This window comes from Palaemon carinicauda, chromosome 24 (assembly GCF_036898095.1).
Source record: "Palaemon carinicauda isolate YSFRI2023 chromosome 24, ASM3689809v2, whole genome shotgun sequence".
Lineage (NCBI taxonomy): Eukaryota > Metazoa > Arthropoda > Malacostraca > Decapoda > Palaemonidae > Palaemon > Palaemon carinicauda.
This window is the reverse complement of record NC_090748.1, coordinates 81928819-81950959: the sequence shown is the minus strand read 5'-3', so window position 1 is coordinate 81950959 and position 22141 is coordinate 81928819. Positions and strand designations below refer to the sequence as shown.

Genomic DNA, 22141 nt, shown 5'->3' with positions numbered 1-22141 from the left:
TGAGTCGCCACTGGAGGAATCTCATCCTGAGGCGACCGTTGGGAACTAGACGAGCCATCGATGAAAGATGACCGAGGAGACATAACCACGATTGGGCTGGAAGTTCCTCTCGTCTGAGTAAAGGACTTACGACCTTTCTCAGTCTTGCTATCCTGTCATCTGATGGGAAGGCTTTGTGGAGATTGGTGTCTATAACCGTGCCTAGATATAACAGTCTCTGAGTCGGACGCAGTGAGGACTTCGAGATTTACCAAGATCCCCAGATCCTGGCAAACTCTCAGAAGTTTGTCCAGGTGTTGAAGAAGGGATGACAGAGTCTGCTAGGATTAACCAGTCGTCCAGATAACGGAGGAGACGGATGCCAATCCTGTGTGCCCATGAAGATATTAGGGTGAACACTCTGGTGAAAACCTGTGGTGCTGTGGAGAGACCAAAACACAGCACCTTGAACTGATAAACCTTATTGTCTAGGCTGAATCTTAAGGACTTCCTTGAAGACGGATGGACTGGGATCTGAAAGTACGTGCCCTTCAGATCCAGTGTACACATGAAGTCTTGCGGTCTCACTGCTAGTCTGACTGTGTCTGCTGTCTCCATGCTGAACGGAGTTTGTTCGACAAACTTGTTCAGAGCTGAGAGGTCAATGACTGGTCTCCAGCCTCCAGACACTTTTTTACAAGAAAGAGTCGACTGAAGAAGCCTTGAGACCCGTCAAGGACCTCTTTGAGAGCGCCCTTCTTTAACAGGGTCTGGGCAGCCTCTTTGAGAGCGCCCTTCTTTAACAGGGTCTGGACTTCTGCCCGAAGGGCCTGCCCCCTTGCCGATCCCCTGGCAAAGGAGCTCAATGACACTGGATTCGTCGTCAGGGGAGGTAGAGATGTTGTGAATAAGACGCGATATCCCTGACTGATTACGGAAATCGCCCATGAACAGATCTTTCCCCCAGATGTTGGAGGAAATCAGTTTCTGGGGTTTGTGTTTAACGGTAGCATCCACAAACACGAAATCTCTACAGGCTCTCCGGGCCCTGATTAAGCTATAGAAGTCCTTCGTCAGGGTGGCGAGATGGGTCTTAGCCAAGACCATGTAGAAGCCTGGGGTTCGTATGTCCCCAGCCATCGTCTCCATTTGGACTTGAGAGAAGGGAGGCTGCCAGCCTCTCTTTCGTGTCCGACTCCCGACGCAGAAGGTATTCGGAGAGCTTGGGGAGGTTCTCGTTGAACTGCCGTCCAGCGATGTCAGCCTCCAACTTTCCTACAGAGAAAGTTAAGTGGATGTCTTTCCAGTTCTTGTCGTCGGGAGGGAGGGAGAGGGGTCTACATTCTTCCAGTGTAGGGCAGGGTTTCCCTTCCTCCACCGCCTTCAACACTGTCAACAGGGATTTCTCGGCGAAGAGGAAGACCATGGTGGCAGGAGCAAGAAAAGAGATTGAGCCTTTGTGTGGTCGAAGACGATTACCTCCTTAGGCTCTATTTCCTCCTTGGAAACTGGCTCGGATTTGAGACGGATGTAACAGTCCGGGTATGCTTCAAAGCTAGGCGTAAACTCCACCTCTTCAAGGGGAATGGCGCCTAACTTATCGTTGACGAAGATGCGTCCACTCGTGATCGGCATGTGTTCTGCATTCCTCCATGGGTTAGTCACTGAGCAAGGGGGAAGATCCTTAATGGTGATCTTCCTCGGGGTCTGTTTCGACAGACGGAGGATCTCCCTCTTAAAGTCTTCGTCCCTCTGGCGAAGCCTTTCGTCCAGGAGTGCCACCAAGGCCTGGAGGTTATCCTGAGTGTCCACTCTCACATGCGTAGGAGTGGAAGAAGTAGAGGGGACGGGTTGCGAAATCGCAACGGAAGTAACAGAGGGGGCACGGGCGCCATCACCCTCTGAGACAGGGACCTCCGTATGCTCCTCCTCTTCTCGACCCTCGGCCATCAGGGTCATTTTGGTGATGTCCGACACTTCCGACATCCGTTCCACCTCATCAAGATGGAAGTCTTGAAGTGCGTCCGATACGTCTGGTTCAACCGTCAGCTGGACGCAGGGGATCTCTGGCTTGGGGATAACAGCATCCGCAGAGGCCTTGGGATAGAGCAGAGCTCTCATCTTCTCACTAAGGAGATAGGGCCCCGTGGCGTTCTTCTGGAAACCACGCACCCATTTGCGTAGTTTCTCCTGAGCGATGTCACTGGCCTCCGCAGAGGTGGGGTCCTCGAACGCCTCATGGAGCAGGTCTTTGCAGACAGTGCAAACCTGCGGGTCCCAATACCAAAGAGTCCCTTGGGCAACGGAACAGCTGGCGTGGGTTCGGCACGCCAGGTGGCCATAAAAGTCCGGGCGCCGAATGCTGCAGAAGGCGCTCTCACACCGGATGTACTCCTCCTGTAAAGAAGAAAGGGGTACACGAGTCTACAGAAGTCTATATCATTGACTCAAAGTAATCTTAGATTAGTCTTAAAGTAATTTTACTTACAATATAAGATTCCTTTCCAAGTGTAAGCTTAGGATAGGTAAGCTGGAAATGAAGCAGAAAAGACATACTGTACTTGTGCATCCCGCCCAGCCAATTGCCGTGACCCCACACCATAACTAATTCTAGGGGCTCCTTAAGAGCGCCCTAATAGGGGGAAGGAATATCCACGAAGGATAAAGCATAGCACCTCCGGGGCATTAGTAATGGTGAGAGGGGGAGCCGAGTTCATTCAGCATAGAGAGAAAGGGGGGAGAAATGATTCTCCCCGATTCAGGTAGGTCCCGGCAAGGGACTGTGCATGGATGTACAGAGTATGCTAGAAGAATTTACTCCAAAACTATACATCATAGTTTTCTGACTAGGGTATGTACTATACCATAGATGTACTGGCTATTGTATATAGCTATACAAGGGTAGAAGTGACAGTCCACTGAAGTAGAATGATTCGGTGGCGCCGGCAGCGTGACGGCATGCCAGAAGCGCCGGGCGCCAGCAAATCTCCATCGAGGAGGAACCCCTCCCAACCATCAGTCTATGTGGCAGAGAGGGGGCGAAACCTCAGGATGATGGCAGATCGCCGGCAAGTCGGCGGCCCCCGGCAGTCGGCAAGCAACCGGCTTAGGTACTCCAACCCTGACATCAAACAATGAGAGAGGATACTAGGTACTCCAACCCTGACATCAAACAATGAGAGAGGATACCGGGGCTAAGCTGACGGCTGTTGCCGGCAGGGTAGTGTGGCAGTGGACCGGCACTGATGAGAGAGAGAGAGAGAAAGAATAGAAGGAGGAGGGAAGGGCGGTACATCACTACCCAAACCTCGTCATCTTCCGGAAGGAGTGTTCAAATGGAAGGGAGATAATAGCAACCTTTCATCCAGCCACAACGGAGCCGGCAGTCGGCTAGAGTTGCGGGTGGGGGCGGCCCAAGGAAGGACCGAAGAACACTAAGATAGTGAGGTCTTCCCCCGCCAGACCGACCTGTCGTATGCTATCCCATAGTTCAACTATATGCGGGAAGCCTAGCAGTTCGGACTAACCAACAAAAGGACCGGGCCGACCCCACAACCCACCGGCACACGGTCGAGTTGTAGGACGGTGGACAGAGGTGTGACAGAAGGGGGGAGGGTCGAGGGTTTCTGATTCAGTACCAGCACTATCCTAGGTGTAGGAAGAATTAGTTCTCCAGCCTAGGGTAGGCTAGTACAGTGAAGGAACAGCACTAATGTACCGTCCTAAACTATAAAGAAACTATCTCATGGCCTGCCCAACCTAGGCCAGGGGAACATGTCCCCAGACCAGGGAAGGCAGGTGTAGAGCAAGTCGCTAGGCCACAGGGAGGAAGGGTCGTACCCCTACCAGGTGTGGTCTAGGGGGAAGGGCAGAGCCCCCCCCCCACCTTTGCCGACCAGCAGAGACCAAAAGGAGAGTTCATTCACCTAATGGGGTAGCTGGGGGGGCAAACGACTGGTACTCCGAGGTTCTGTCCCAAACTCAAAGCTCATGTACTATGGCTATGAGAGGGGAAATAAAATCCTAGCCTAACCTCACTTGAATACGATTCAAAGTAAGGAGGGCTAGGATGTAGCCTGGGCTACCTCAGAGGGAGGAGATTACCTTGGATAAGGTAACTGGGGAGGTGAGAAAGTATACAAAAGCCCTAGCGTTAGGTTAGGGGCAGGGGACTCGACTACCAAGATCATCGAAACCCCTTGTATACTTCCTAGAAGGAGAAAAAACATGTGCAATAGGTTAGGGGCAAGGGACTCGACTACCAAGATCGAAACCCCCTTGTATACTTCCTAGGAGGAGAAAAAACATGTGCAATCACTGAATCTTATATGTATAAATGCCTAACATTTTCATTTCATAAATTAACACCAGGAACACTTTCATATCATGCATGAAAGTAAACAATAACGCCTAAGCTATCGAGCCTACGAATTCGGCTACCTACACTCGCCGAAAAAGAAGACTAACGGCAAAATATAATTAATTCCTAGCAATGAAGAATAAATAACTTATGCTGATCATTAGTTATAAGACCGGGAAGGTTGTTCTGGCTAACTAAATAAAGCATGCGAAGCAAACAACAGTGTCAGCGTCATGACGCCTCCGGTCAAGGCACAGCTCCGCCACAAAACACGGTATTTTGAAATAAAACGGCGTTACTTTACGGCCAGAGCTGATTTATACAATACAAGAATATTGTACTCAACTTTCCAGAAGAAGGCGAGGCAGAAGATTGTGACATGATGATAATACAAGTGAATAACTGGGAAAAAGCACCTGGTCACAAACGTTACGTAAGAAGGAATGAGGAAGGCGCGCAACAGTGACATCAACCAAGATGGTGGCGGTTATGACGTCACAGAGTACCGTAACAGTAACGAAGGAGAACTTAGTAACTGCTCCTCCCATAACTTGCCACACTTCCCGCTCGAAGCGTAAACGCTATGTGGCGTGTCAAGCATACGTTCCCCGTTATTATAAGATATCCTAAAGGGACACCTTATGGGTACTCGTGCCAGAAGTTAGAATTTTGCGAAACCTTTAGTTTAATTCTCTGGGAATATCTACTACAGTACAGTCATATATACCCTAAGGAAGCTACTGAAGGAACCTTCCATCAGGACGTCATGGCTTGAGCCCAAAAAAGTTTATACCTATATGAAACTAAACACTCTGTAAAAGATTGCTTTTGATAACTAGTACAAAATATCATTGATGTCCTGATATTAATCTAACTCCATGAGGCTACGTTAATACCTCCTTTACATATAATCATATGGGTAATTAAAGTGCAAACTACCCAATTAGTTTAGCATATTTATAAGTAATAAATTTTCCTTTTCATGAAAAGGTTTGCAAAATAAAAGTGCTCTCGGAAAATTCCTATGCTTTAAAGATCAAGAAAGTACACCTACGAATGAAGTAACAATCATAGACCTGACATTATTGGTGCTACTTAGCAATCTTGATACAGTATAATACAAAAGAAATTTGTTTGCCATCTAAAAATTCCCTTAAAATTTTACAGTTTTAATAGTTCATTTACAAACCTTTATCTTATATATAAGAAAAATCCAACAATCCTCAATTGCAAATTGAGTTCACTCATCAATTATAGTCTAAAATACCATAATACTACCTAATAGCCCTTTAATTAAATAATGGTTAAATTCTAAAATACACAATCTATCTTACTTTGAAACAGCATCTATTTTGGATTTATTTAGAATTCTCAAACTAGAACAAATTATTGGGATAACATCCTTTCAAAACTAGTATCAGCATACTAGACCAGACTACCTTTATGATCCTGTGTCTGAAAAATATCTTCAATAAGCCACTTTTTAACATACAATCACTAATATAAAATTCCTTTGAATGTAATGTTTCAATTTCGAACATCCACACGCCAGCAGTGTTTTGAAATATTGGAAATATCCAGATAAGCCATAATAATGCTCCCACTACAACATTGAACAGTTCTGTATTAATTTTTTATAAAGCTTTATTTTCAATGCAAAATTAATATAAATCTATGAAACTATCTAATGCTTGAAAATATGGCAGTCTCTCCATTGGAGAACAAATTCTATTCTTTTACCCCTCAGTATTTCAGAATGATATACTGCTAGCATCAAACTAGATTTTTACATAACCTACCAATGACTATCACAGGACAGTATTTCCAGACTTAGAAGCTATCAAGAAATTAATTCTGATCTTTGCCATAATTGGTCAACTGCTTAAAAGCTACCAAAAAATTATGAACTTCCATTTTTCATTAATTGCAATGAATACCCAAACTAAAAGTCCCTACTGTAATGAAAGCTAGATAAACTACTGTAATCTATGAAACTGCATAAAATTTTTTAAACAATCTCTAGTTTTGCCAAAAATGACCTGGCCAATGTAGATATTGACTTGCTGGCCTCTAGGTTACCATATCTGGAAATACACCACATCTGAAAATACCACAAAGAAAAGCTTACAAAACGGTTTCTATTCCGCATAATTAATGCACTGCCTGCAATTAAACAGGTCAACTACAGTAGAAGTAACAAATCATGTGAATTACTTTACTGATAAACAAATTTTGGTAATGACATTTACCTACATAAATATTGAATTAGCTTAAATGTGATGTTAAAATAAGATCCTGAGCTATGGGCTATCTGATGCAATTAACATTTTTGGGAGATTGTTCTCTTGAAGTGGTAAATTTCTTTAATATCAGATTATCCAAATTTAGATAAATTATTCTGATAATTTAAATTGCCTACTACCTGATATCATGGTAATCATAACATATACAGGTTTTATTAAAATCAATCCTAACCAAGAGGAGCCTATACCACACTTCAAAAGAACCATGAGCAATCCAAAGTTCAATTAATGAGTTATTGTGACTAACATTTTCTATTACAGCAGCAGCAGCATCTGGATTCCGTTGCAATATTGATAAATTAATTTGAAGTATTCTTGATCATCACAATTCCCAAGATGATTATATCTGAGAAATCAAGAAAAAACTAATTTTGGCATGTCACTAAGACCTATTGGCATACAAATATCAGGATGAAGACAATGAGCTATTACCGGGCCGCAAGTGACATCAAAGACTTTTATGTTGAATGCCTTTAGTGATCTAAAGATTTAAGTTATAATTACAATTACAGCATATGATGGCAGTCATGCAAAATTTACTAAAATAGGAATCTTGCATAATTACTATTATTATCACCATTATTGCTACTTGGGCCAGGGACCATTGTCGCACCCTTTCCCTAATTTGACTTAATTCTACAAGTAGTCCCCTAATTTGGTCTTTTAATCTTAAAATAAAGAGGCCTTTACTGCTTTCCCCAAGTTGTTTTCTAACATTACTGGTCAGATACCTAAACATTTGCACAATGCACAGAACTGACCAACAGTTATTAGTGAAATGACAGGGAATGCAATGCCAATCTCAGAAGTTGAAGATTTTAAACTACAAGTTTTTCTTTAATCAAATCTCAGAATATTAAGAGATTATATTTCTTGAACTCACTATATTCTTGTAATTAATATCTTTAATAAAAATTTAAGAATATTAAAAAAAGATCCACTGGCTGGGACTTTGTACAAACTACCTTTCACCTTTAATTTCAATAATTCAGTTTTATCTGTATTGGCTCTATCTTTTCAAACCTTAATTCAAGTTTATGCAAAACAAGCTTTCATTCTGTAGTTCCAACTCCATTTAAGAAGCATTACTATCCACCCTAGTTGAAAAATCCCCCCAATGAAACCAATTTCACATTCATTAAACACCTACCGATACCTCATTACAATTCAGCATACAAAATTTCCTCACACATTTGTAGATATTCTCCAGGAAATTTTAAGATGTACATATCTTGTAGTGCTGCTTGCCCTTTTATGACAAAACATTCCAACCAAAGAGGGCATTCTGTTCACTGAAAAAGAGAAACGAAGTTATTACATAATAAAACACTTAAAATTACTTTGGTTTAAACTATTTAAAGACAAAGAGCCATTTATTGTCAGACAGGCACTCTTGGCTTATGTCGCATTGCAATTCCCTGAACAGATTCTAATCAAATTCCATCCAGTCACTGTTACAATAGCTGTCTATGTATAGAAACAACACCAATTGCAAGGTAAATGGCATTACAACCAAAGAGGTTAAATGGGTGGAGGTGGTGCAGGTAGTCGATGCCTATGGAAATGGTGAAGCCAACTGTCATAGCCGACACACCCCCTACCGTAGGCAGAAAGCTTTCGACCTGGGAGGAGAGTAACTCTTTACCATTTCCGCATTACTCTCGAGTATTATGATAATCCTAAGAAGGATCAATTCCTCGGACAGGGTAATGGAAGATAGTGATTTAAATTTAATTGGTAAAAGGATAATTCCCTCGGTTTTCATCAGGTTACAAGGATTTAAGATAAAGCGACTTCTGGCATCTAAAGCGAATTAGTCAATAAGGTCAATAGGAAACTATTAGTGTCAAGGTTTTTTTAACTATACGTTGACATACAATTCATTCAGGAAGTGACTGGTGGCCACTTAAAGTATGTTTTGTATACGTCTGACGAATGTCATTTTTTGCCAGTAGTCTTACTAAATACTTTTTAACAGCATAAAAACTTCTGATCAGGTATTTCTCTGCAACACTGAATGAGTAAAACATTATTACTACCTGGTTCAGTTTTGTACATATGCTAAAATATTGAAAATATATTTATAAAGGCATAATCATCTAACATTAAATTTTTTTGCATAACCTTTCTATAAAATTCCATATGCGTATCACTGTCAATTGCTATCAAGTCTCTTGAATTTCTTTTCACAGCACACGCATATATTTATCATGTCATCAGATGAGTGTATTGGAGGCCCTTTATTTTTCAATCTCATTAAAGAATGCAGAGTTGTTATATCAGTACAGTACCAGTAAAATCATTGATACGAATTTGATACTTCAATTATTTTTTTTCATTTTAAAGACGACAAATCCCACATATCTAACAATGCTGCTTGAACACAATAACAAATGTTGCCTACTTGGAAGATCCGTGTAATCATCATAGTCATCAAAATTAGCTGACTATCTAATCTCAAAACTGTCGACATTAAAAATTTTGTTCCTATCCTTATCCGTTAACAAATTTATGGCTTGAACAGAATTGTTGTATGGAAGAGCATAGTGCCTAACTCTGCTTTAAACCGGAGAAGGTTTACTGATTCCAGGGGTATACAGTCACCTTTGAGTGCATCCTGCATGTCATTATGAACTAAAATTTATTTGTAAGCTGGGTTGTTATTGCATCCTCCCATAGATCTAACATGACAAAAAAAAAGTTCTAGGTGATCTTGACTCATGTTATACATTAACAAAAAGGTTGATTGCAGTTCAGGACAACCCATTAGATAATCATATATTTTAATCAAACTCTGTATAAAATTATGAATCCAAGAAAGTAAGTTTTGCAATTGGTATTAAAGATTTACCACATGGAGGTTTAAGTTGTCTTTGATATAAAACAACATGGACCAAAAATCTTCAAAGAATCTATCATTATCCTTTTGTATTGGTCTTTTAATACCCTACCCACACAAATTCCTTGAATTCATCACTAAAAATATTTATAATGGTAATGAAATTGATCGATGCTTTGAATCCCTTGAACTCTACGAAATAGTTATGAAGACAAAACTGGAGATTTTTCAACAGATTCACTTAGTAACTGTTCTGCAAGTTAAACATTCATCTCTTTTTCTCAATTTAAGATGTTATCTTAATTTATTCCCAAAATGCCAACCCTCGCATTCTTGAAGCTTAAGTAATTCTTCAATGAAATTCCACTTGATAAAAAGTTTCCCTCCCCATCAACAAATTTTTTTTTCCCACTATTGAATTCCTAATTAACATTTGCATATGGCATTGGTAGAAAAACAAATATCTGCTCTTGAATCACTTAAGAGTTTATTTATTTAAATTTTTAGAATCTAGACTGCAACCAAGCTCTTTGGCCATAGCAGCATTCGCTGATAGTCCAGCAAAAGTCAAGAGATAATTTTGACTCCCACTGAATGCAGCTTACCCAAACATTGCCTTAAATTAACACACTCATCTGCACCTAGTTCGTTTATCAAAAAATAGCCTATTAGTTATTTCCAACTGTCATTCACCGATTTCACCTTAGTAAAGTGCTTCTTTTGCAACTGGAATGCTATCATCATCCACTTCAGTACCCATGTCAACAAAACCGTTAGATCTATTTGCTGCTCAATTCCTATTGCATCCATCATCAACATGATAATGAATTACTGGTTTTGTGTGTTGCATCAGCTTTCATCTACACTGCTCAAAATGAAACACTAGTGAATCCCAGTTTTCAGTCTAATTGCTGGTACCATATTTCATATAGTTCGAGGATGTGGTAAGCATAACATTGAAAATAAAGCACTTACCAATGAAATGTAATAGTAAGATTTAAAAGTCGAATCTTTAATTACATTCATAAGCATCACATGAAGATTCTGAAGAGCAGGGATAATTCGTAGCATGTCAATCCAGATAATGGGCATATAATGAGCTCCCAGCCCTTAGGTGGCGACCTTTATGCCTACACTTGGCCGAGATGGCCAACTTCACTTATCTGGTCAGGGGCATCTCCAGCCCTTAAACCTCCTTGATTGAAATTGATTACTTTAGTACTGTATAAACAAACAGCAGCAATTTCAAGGTAAATAGCATTACAACTGATTACTGTAGTACTGTATATACATTATCGTTATTACTAGCCAAGCTACTACCCTAGTGGAAAAAGTAAGATGCTATAAGCCCAACGGCTCAAACAGGGAAAAATAACCCAGCGAGGAAAGGAATCAAGCAAATAAATGATATAAATAATGAAAAATAAAAATAAACTCTAAAATACATTAAGAACATTAAGACATGCTTCATATATAAACTACAAAAAGACTTGTAAACGCTATGTGGGGTGCAGATAGCCATGTGGCGTGTCAAGCATACGTCCCCTGTTGATATACGATACCCTAAAGGGAAACCTTTAGGGTACTCGCGCCAGAAGTTAGAATTCTGTGAAACCTTTAGTTTAATTCTCTGTGAATATCTACTGTAGTCATATATACCCTCAGGAAGCTACAAAGGAACCTTCCATCAGGACGTCATGGTTTGAGCCAAAAAAAACATTTGCTGCAACTTTGAACTTTTGTAGTTCTACTGATTCAACTACCTGATTAAGAAGATCATTCCACAACTTGGCCACAGCTGGAATAAAACTTTAGAATACTGTGTAGTACTAAGCCTCATGCTAGAGAAGGCCTGGCTATTAGAATTAACTGCATGCCTAATATTACGAACAGGATGGAACTGTCCAGAAGATCTGATTGTAAAGGATGGTCAGAATTATGAAAAATCATGGGCAACATGCATAATGAAGTAATTGAACGATGGTGCCAAAGATTAATATCTAGATCGGGAATAAGAAATTTAATAGACCGTAAGTTCCTGCCCAACAAATTAAGATGAGAATCAGCAGCTGAAGTCCAGACAGGAGAAAAATACTCAAAACAAGGTAGAATGAAAAGAATTAAAACACTTCAGAATAGATTAATCACCAGAAAAATTTAGGCCTCAATAAGCCAATCTTTTTTGCAATTGAAAAAGAAACAGACCTTAAGTATTTCTCAAAAGTATATTTGCTGTCGAGAATCACACCTAAAATTATAAATGTCATACAAAGTTAAAGAAACAATCAATGCTGAGATCAAGATGTTGAGGAGCCACTGTCCTTGACCTACTTACAATCATACTTTAGTTTTGATAGGATTCAACTTCCTACCCCAAAATTTGCACCATGCGGTAATTTTAGGTAGATCTCTATTACGGGATCCAGCAACCCTAGATCTACATTCAGGAGATGGAATTTATGCAAAGTAACATAACTGCTTATGCAACAAGCTTGTTTTCTAGGCCAAACCACATGTCATGTGTATAAGATTAAAAGTAACGACCCAAGAACATAACACCGTGGAACACCAGATATCACACTCCTATATTCACTATGGTGACCAACAATAATGGAGATTTATTACATAAAAATTCAATAATAATGCTGAGAAATGACCCACCCACTCCCAACTGTTTGAATTTGAAAAAAAGGGCCTCATGATTAACACTGTCAAAGGCAGCATTAATATCAAGGCCAATCATACCAACTTCCTGACCATAATCAAGTGATTTCTGTACAGAATTGGAGATTGTAAGAAGGGCATCACATACTCTAAGGCCTTTACGAAAACCAAATTGCAAACTAGGGAACAGATGTTTACCTTTCGCAAACCTATTAAGATGTTTTGCCAGAAGACGCTCAAAAACTTTAGATAATATGGGAGTTATGGAAATTGGGCGGTAATCAGTGGGACTTGAGCTACCACAAACACATTTCCATAGAGGAGTAACATTACCAATTCTCCAAGTGCTAAAAGCTCCTTTTCTTGCTAACTTGCACAAAATGACATGGGAGCCAAGAAATCTGCAGTCTTTATAAAAAAAAAAACAAAGGAAACATGCCATTTGGGTCTACACCTCCATAAGCATCAAGGTCCATCAATAGAGCTTTAATTTCCCGAGATCGAAAAGCTAAACTAGTTAGTTTAGCCTCGGAAAAACAGGAATAAGGAAGTTCAAGTTTCTCATTACTCTGCTTACTGTGACACATCAGCCAGAAGGGCTGTCTTTTCCTTTGGACAATGAGTGACATCCATCTGGTTCAAGTAGATAAGGAACTGTTGCGTCTACACCAAAGAGTGCAGATTTGAGGGTAATCCACCACTTATGTTCCTGGGTTGTACCAGAAAGGGTTTCTTTTATGGTTAGATTGTATTCCTTTTCAGTTGAAGCTCCAAGCAGAGTATTATTATTCCAGTCAAATCTGATCTGTTACCCTTCCAAAGATGATAGGCCTCCTGCTTTTCCAAATAAGCATGTCTACAATTAACATTGAACCACTGTTTGTCCTTCACTCGGTACCTTAGCACACGAGAAGGGATACGCCTATCAATTATGTTGACTAGCTTCTCATTCAAAGGGATAACAGGATCAACAATACTATACAATTGTGACCAATTCAAACCCAAAAGATCATGCGAAATCCCATTCCAGTCTGCTTGAGATTTCATATAAATCTTGCAAGAGTACGATACATCAGGGACAGGCTGCTCAGTCTTCACTACTAATGAAATCAAGGCATGATCAGATGTCCTGACTGGAGAACCAACTTTACTTATTATAAAGTCAGGGGAGTGTGTATAAGAGGTAAAAGCAGTTTCCAGACCTGTTAGTAGCTTCACTTGCGATTTGCTCACAGCCCGATTCAGAGGCAAAGTAAAGCTCTTAAGCCATGGTGATCGGTAGGGGAAAAAAGATTGATTGACTGATTTCAGGTTTTCTGGCATCCTGACATCTAAGGTCATTGACGCCGATATAGTTTATTGTAAATAGAAAATAAATAAAAGAATATTCAATTAACACCATGAAACCAAAGGTGTCATTTTAAAAGTTTAATATCTTTTGGAAGACCTGCTTCCGAAATATAACTATAAATACCACTGGCAGGGTAGGACATGTCCAAGAATCTTGGCAAGGATGAACTTGCAATCCTCACCTCAAGCCTCAAACATATCTATGTCTTTCACAACTGCATGTGAGGCATTCGGTCAACAAATGCCTCGCTGTCAATGGTACCAAACATCGTCGCAATATGGTTGATGTTGGCCAGCCAGCAAAAACTGTGTGTCAACCGAGTGTGACCAATGCGGAGACGACAAAGAGTAGTCTATTTGCGGGCATCCCGTTATACCTCCAAGGAGATATAACATTACTTATTTCTCTCACCTTCAGTAAATCATCCCAATGCCATTCCCAATTATTATTAATAAAATTCATAATTGTAGGTAAAAAAACATTACTGAGAATGGGATACCTTCTTGGTAGCAACACAGCTGCAGCATTCTTGGCCAGTGAATCTCCCTTCTCATTTCCAGACACCTACTTGTGCAGCAACCCAACAAAATCGAACCATTGTACCTTTCATACCAATAACTAAAAGCCATTCTAAAATCTTCAAAACAATTGGAATTAAAAACTCCTGAAACTTTTAGGACACTTCTTGCATCACTGAAAATTGTAAAATTGTCCTCTCCTTGTAATGCTATTTTCTCGATAGTGGTTAGTATACTGTATAGTTTGGAATATGGAAGCTGTTAAAGGAAGTGCACCTCTACAATTAAAAGCATTACTATATACTCCAAATCCAACACCACCATCAGATTTAGAGCCATCTGTATATATATAAGTAAATTCCTTATGTTCTGCAACATGTTCATAAAGAGAGACCTGGCTTCTATGTCACATTCTTTTTGACTCCAACAAAATATTTACATAAAGATACCTCTGGTAATTTCTATGGAGGTGTTGATATTTTAAATGGAATCACCTTACTTCTAACTGTATGAAGACTGTATCAGTTGTTTCACCCGAAAACCGTGAACTTGAGGGGATTTTGGGTGCATCTCAAAGTATGTCGAGTGCTTTACAAAGCTTGCAGTCTGACAGGCTAAAGAATTAGGAAGCCTTTGCAACCTAAACCAATACCGAATAATAGAAGACTTTCGGTAAAGGTCTAACGGATTCTACAGCATCAACAAGGAGGCTTTGAATAGGCGAAGTTCTAAATATGCTCCTGTTGCCAATCTGATACCATTATGGTGTATAGAATCTAAAATCTTTTGTCGACTTGGGGTGGCTGAGGAATATATCTCACACCCATAACTAATTTGAAAAAAATTAAGGTTTTTTATAACTTTAAAATTGTTTTCGGTCTGCCCCCATGACGTGTGGGACAAAACTTTTAAAAGCCTCAGGGCATCAAGACATTTTGCTTTTAATGATTTTAAGTGAGGAACCCATGTCAGCCTATAATCAAATATCAAGCCCAAAAACCTTGCTTCACTTGCACATGGAATCCATTGACCTTTAATGTAAATACCAGGGTCTGGATGTACTCCCCGAATATTACAGAAATGGACATCAGTACTGTAGTTTGGATGTTGAAAACTTGAACCCATTCATATCACCTCACTGAATAATTTTATCAATTGCAAGTTGTAGTTTTCTCTCGACTATTGCCATTCTAGCTCCAGCAAATGATATGGAGAGAATATCTTGAGGAATGACAGAGGATATCCCATTAACGGCTAGCGCAAGTAAGATTACACTCCGCACACTACCCTGGGGATCTCCTTCCTGACATTTCCCCCACTCACTCGAAAAAATCTATGTGAAATAACAGATTGAATGAACAATGGTAGCTCTCCTTGTAATCCCAATTCATGTATGGTTTTAAGTATACCAAATCTCCATGCAGTGTCATATGCCTTTTCTAGGTTAAGAAAAAAAAAAAAAAAAAAAAAAAAAAAAAAAAAAAAAAAAAAAGCTGTTACACAGTACTGTGTGGAAGCAAAGGCTTCACAAATAGAGGACTCGAGTCGTATCAACACATCAGTCGAGTGCATTTTCCTAAACCCACACTGGATGGGTACCACATCAGTCTTGCATTGACCATCTTCCCCATGATATTACATAAACAAGATGTCCATGCAATTAGTCGATAGTTTGTAACTACAAACTTATTCTTTCCGGGTTTTAAAAAGGCTAAAATAATGGCTAGTTCCCAACCACTTAGATAACTGTGATCATGCCATCTTCCATTAATAATGCCTAAAATGAATAACTTGTTATCAACAGGTACATATTTAATCATTGCATATGGAATTCCATCGGGTCCAGGGGCTATATCATTACACTTAAGAGCAGAATCAAATTTTCTTACAGTAAAGAGAATTGTATGACTCATCCTATGTTGCAAAATTTAAAATTTTTTAATGCTCCTAAACTGGTAACCTGGAACTGCTCCACACTTGCACGATACATTTGAAAAATGATCAGCCAGAGCATTGCTAACCTCGGTTGCTTCTGTCACATACTGATCATTCACCCTCAACACTGGTGGTGGGTAGGGGGATGGAATTTGCCGGCTATTTTTTTTTTTTACTTTCCTCCATAAAAAGTAAAGGGGGTGTTCTACTGTTAATGGAGGAAACAAAAGATACCCACGACTGACACCTAGTTTCTTTCATGGCACGACTGAACTGTGCTGTACATTTCTTAATATAATTAAGTTCTCCTCAGTATGGCATCTGCGCAATCACGTTAAAGACCTTGTGGCTGTGTGCAGGGCAGTTAGTTCTGAAGACCACCAAAGGACTAGTCGTCGTTTGAATAATACTATGGCTTTGGAAGTGAATTAACTCCTCAATCAATCAATAAATCAATCCTGCTTTATGAAGGGTTCCACTCAGTAGGTCTATGGCATCGTCAATATTTTCACTGTTCTGCATTCCCTTCAATTTCGCTTAGCTCACGAAATCTATCCCAGTCCACCTTATCAAAATTCCATCATGGCGATCTCTCTAAAGGTGGACCATTGTTGGCGTTTATAATAATTGGTGATTTGGTGAACGATCATTAGTATGCCAATCATCTAACGTCCTTCAATCTAAGTCGAGAGTGCAATTAGAGCTTGCGATTCACGTGTCGATACACGACGATGACAACATTCCTGTCTGGACATGAAAGTGTGGGTTCTCCTGTATTAAGAAGTCCGGCATCCTCATTCTCCACAATTGATATAATATTGCCCCTTGTGTTTGCTAAAACATCACCCCATAATGGATGTCTACTATTCATATCTCCCAATAAGAGTAAATGTTGAGGGCGCTGTTGAATGACTTATAAATTATCATACAAAATATCATTTGGAGGTAAATGCAGAGAGCATATTATATATTTTCTCCCTATATCAATTAGTACAACCATTGCCTGCAGGGGGTGTACAAATAGACAACGGTATTTGGGGAATATCTCGACAAACGTACACTAGACTTAGGCCATAGCTCCCTGCTTGTTGATTATGTGGTGTTCTATAGCTTACACTCTCTCGAGGACAAGGAGTGCTAGCATCAACATTACTTTCCTGTAGACATACAATTATGGGGAATGTTCATGAATTAGGAGTGTAAGTTCTAAAGATTTGGCCCTTAAACCCTGACAATTCCATTGCAAAATGAAGAAGACTACTATGGATTATTTCTGGAAGACATCTTGGATGAGGTCTCCCCATTAGCAGTATTTAATCTAAAATTATTAACAGTAGGTTTCTTCAGAGATGGTCTTGATATGTTGGGTTTTACGTTTATTTTCTTTGTGTCCTTTAGATCTATTGGTTAAGGCGGATGGCAAACCTCAACTTCAATTTCCGATTTATTCAATTTATCTTCCGGTTCATTAAAAACATCAACAGAAAACAAAATTTATTTGATGTCATAACTTTGTTTCTAATGGAGGAGGATGGGAGAGATGGAAGTCTTTCTTACAATTAATAGATGGCAAGATTCTAGGTTTTTGCAACTTTTGCACTACAGGTGCATCAGGCAAGTTTCTTTTTGTAATGGGGGATGAAGGCTGTACAGATATGGACAATGCCCAAGTGTTAATATACCGTGGTAATATGAAAAGGTACATCAGCATCCTTGAACGTAAGGATAATCATTGCTGTATTCATTGCTGTACCTGGGATTTTGTGTATCCATACATTTAGTGGACACTTAGCCAGTATCTCCTCCGTAAATTCATACAGATCTCTGTTAAAAACTACTCCCCTTCTGTAGCTAAACTTGAGGTCGGTTTGACAACTTGATATCATCCTTATTTCCTTTTAGGTTGAACTGTATTACAGATTGTGCGCTTGATTTGGCATGGATAAGGAAACTTTTTTCCAAAATGAGATGTATCTCCCGGTGCAATAGTTATTCCAACTTTTTCTGAATTAATTTGCATATTTTGAAATAATTCCCTGTAACCCCTTTGATTCAGCTATAAGCCACACTGGTAGTTTTGGCTTTCTCTGGGAAGGCATATCTAAATCGGCGTCTTTTTCAACCAGTCGGCAGGCCTATATACATCCAAATCCTTTGTTACCTTATCGAAGAGAGCAGCCATAGCATTAAAGTTATTAATTTTAATATTATGCATGTTACTTATTGCTTTAAATGCTTCGTCCTAACTACTGTAAGATATCCATGAATCCCATTTTTCATCAAGTTTTATCCTTATTTCTTTTATACATCCATAGCACTCAAATGCTTTATATATATTACCATAGTTTGTCTCTATTGGAATTTGGGTAACGAAGTATTCGAAGTTTCCTTGTGTTGCCTAAATTACAATATTTTGAAATATTTGTAGAATGGTCCTTTCCAGTTCCGAGGTCATCAACAAAATTTTCCCTAATCAAATTAACAGAAGTCGTCAACAGTGCGCGGGGGGGGGGGGGGGGGGGGGGGGGGGGGGGGGGCAAATCAGTGTATCCAGGGGATGGGGAGTTTGTGTTTGAAGGGTCCATAGTTAAGGGTGGGATTTTCTTTTTGGGTTTTAGTTGGTAGTTTTTTGTTTGTTTATCTGCTTGAGAATTTTAAGAAAGCATCATACGTTGGAAAAGAAATTTGCATTCTCCACTATCAGCACAATGAGAGTATACTTCCCAGATGGTCCACTCTATACCCTACCCGAAGGATCTCCCCAAAACAGGTATAGAGGCACAGGTGTAAGCTAAACCCACCTGTTAGGACTGAGACCAGGGGATGGGGAGTTTGTGTTTGAAAGGTCCATAGTTAAGGATGGGATTTTCTTTTTGGTTTTTGTTGGTAGTTTTTTGTTTGTTTATCTGCTTGAGAATTTTAAGAAAGCATCATATGTTGGAAAAGAAATTTGCATTCTCCACTATCAGCACAATAAGAGTATACTTCCCAGATGGTCCACTCTATACCCTACCCGAAGGATCTCACCAATACAAGTATAGAGGCATAGGTGTAAGCTAAACCCACCTGTTAGGACCGAGACCAGGGGATGGGGAGTGTGTTTGAAAGGTCCATAGTTAAGGATGGGATTTTCTTTTTGGTTTTTGTTGGTAGTTTTTTGTTTGTTTATCTGCTTGAGAATTTTAAGAAAGCATCATATGTTGGAAAAGAAATTTGCATTCTCCACTATCAGCACAATGAGAGTATACTTCCCAGATGGCCCACTCTATACCCTACCCGAAGGATCTCACCAAAACAGGTATAGAGGCACAGGTGTAAGCTAAACCCACCTGTTAGGACTGAGACCAAGAAAATATGGAATCATCCTCTCCATATCTGTAATGATGGGCTTCTGGCCAGAAGCCAAAAGTCCCACCTCAGGGGATTTGGATCCCCCCGATTCCGAGGACCCAAACTTTGAGAGTATTTCCGCCAAAATGGTCCAAACCATCTTCGGGCTGGCCGAGATCATCCAACTCTCACATATAGCTTTAAATGCAAATACCTCCCAACTGTTATCCCTTCTCCCATTCATCTAAGCAGGCAGCAATAACTAATGTGGAAATATCCCTGCCATTTAAATGAAACAATAATAAATAAATAAACAAATAAAATAAAACATATGCATACATATACATATATAAACTTAAGAGAAATAATACGCAGAGTTAGTACAGTAAGAAAAGAAAGTTGATAGAATTAGGTCAAAGTGATATTGAGCAGAAGAAATAGATGAAAGGAGAGAAATTTAGATTCAAACTAGGGGAGCAATTTCCCCCAGTTCAAGAGCCCTCTTGCCAGTCACAATTCTTCAACAACATAAAGAAGCCACATGACCACGTCAAGGCATTCTCTTAAGAGGGAGGAGAAAGAACTTAACCACTCCCTATTGTGAGCATTGAAATCACCAACTAAGACAAAAGAAGCCTTTCTATCATCATCTTTTATCTTAGCCATAATGGTAAGAAGACAATCTAAGGTAGAATCACCCATGTCTGGATTCTGGTAGATTGAATACAGAAGTTTTTATGCCTACCACAAACTTTAATTACCCGAATCTCCTCACATCCACACACTAGTATTACTTATCAATATTAGCTATTATTGTAATCATTATGAATGGTATTACGGTTTTCATTATAATTACCACTCATTATTCTTTAAGACCATTTCAGATATTTTGAAAAGAGGATGACTTACCCAAATCAGCAATGAAGAGAATTAATATAAAATATTTCCACAACCAATTTGTCATAATTCCTATTTCTATCATATTTGCCTGAATCCTTTTAAAAGGGAGGAACTAAATGCTATAACTAGCCCTGTATCAAGAAACTTGCCATTAGAAAAAAAAAAAAAAACCATTCAAGAATAATACAAAATTAGAATAGAAGCCTAACCGACAGGAATTCTCAATTATGATTTTTTTTCCAAAGCTCATTTTCCTAATGTTATTTTGACTGGTTTAATTAAAAAAAAAAATCCCATTAAGAGCTACAGGCAATTATAGTAATTGAATTAATATCTAGACCACCTTTCCCCAATTTTGCTTATATACCTTCTCAGTTCCCAACATGAAACTTGCCATCGTTAATTTTACTTTCTGTTAAGTAAAAGAAATGAGAAAGACGGGCCAGGCACAGCCTAAACGAATAGGGCATTACAGAAAGGTTTAAGCTGTTAGAGTTTAGGTTTTGATAGACAGAAATAAAGCTGGATAATGATAATGTCTCCATCTGAGTGTTTCCATACTGCTTGCTTAACCAATCTCTCAAAAAAATCCATTCTGGATCCCTTAAAAGCCCTCTCTTACAGCTTTCATTTCTTACATGACAATAAAACAACGTGGAATGTTAATTTTGCTACAATCCACAATATTTTTGAGCTGGCATGTACTCAGAAAATTTAAGTGAATTTTTATAGAGTAATCAATTTCAGTAAAATTAATTAGTTTGCTCTACTTTTTAACCAATAGAAAATAATTATTCTGTGTCACTTATAAATTTTACTCAAATATTCTTTCATCATAAAATTACTTCATACAAAACCCCTAGATTTTGAAAAATGCATACTTTCAACCTCTATAGTATGCAGATACAAATAAAAGAAAAGACCAATTGTGTAAAAAAAACTTTAAAAGCAACTGCTATAATACATTTACATTAAATAATGCAACATGATAGGGATAGCCTTAATAGAATAAAACTTGCGTAGATATCAACAACTTCAAAATGTTCGTCAAATGCACTTTCACTATCTCTACTACAGAATTACCACTGCTGCAATATTAAGCAACATGCACAAAATATTTTCAAGATGACTTGTTATTTTTCAAGAGCCCTGCAAGTTTAAATGTATTAGCAAGTGTAGCCTACACAGAAAAAGTAATAGTTGCAATATACTGTAGTGTCTCTTGCTCACATATGCAGTCTCCTATTTACCCAAGCCTTAGTTTTATCCATGTCTCACCTTTACATGTTGTAAATAGTAATGACAAATATGTCATAGGAGTACAGTAGTTGGTATAAAAATACAGTCACTTCCTCGTTTGGTTGGCAATGTCAAAAGCAGATCCGTCTGGGGGGAAAAAAATAACTCATTAGATCATAGTAAAGAGTGGGTACACAAAATGTCATGAAACTAATAAACTTCTGAAGTTGTTGTGTAATTTTCAGAAATGTCAAATTACAAAAACAAATACAGAGATTATTCAACAATGTTCCTCCCATAAAATCATGGGAAAGAATTGGATCTTGTATTGTTCATCTTCAGAAAACTACTGGCAACCATATGAAAGGGCTATCCTGCAATTAAGGCTGTCAGTGACTTGTGTAACAAAAGGAATCCTCAAATAAGACAAATGATACACAGATTATTTCATAGTTGTTACATTAAATTCTTTACCCATATTTGCAAGAAAAACCTGTAAAATTCAGCTAGTATAATGGGTCTTTACTTCAAATGATACACAGATTATTTCATAGTTGTTACATTAAATTCTTTACCCATATTTGCAAGGAAACCTGTAAAATTCAGCTAGTATAATGGGTCTTTACTTCAAGGTTCTTCAGAGTCAAAAGTAATGAAAGTACCATAACATGCCAGTTACTGGGACTATGTTCAGCTATAACAATGTTGATCAAAATTCTAGTT

The 22141-nt window shown here is 39.0% G+C and overlaps 1 long non-coding RNA gene across 1 annotated transcript; it reads right to left on the bottom strand.

The window, feature by feature from the left end:
• Positions 1-5353: 5353 nt before the first annotated feature.
• LOC137618176 (uncharacterized) lies at positions 5354-21586 on the bottom strand. Its single transcript, XR_011039736.1, has 3 exons — positions 21458-21586; positions 7793-7934; positions 5354-6988 (listed from the first exon to the last, which is right to left on the bottom strand). It is a non-coding gene; the product is annotated as an uncharacterized lncRNA (long non-coding RNA).
• Positions 21587-22141: the final 555 nt, after the last annotated feature.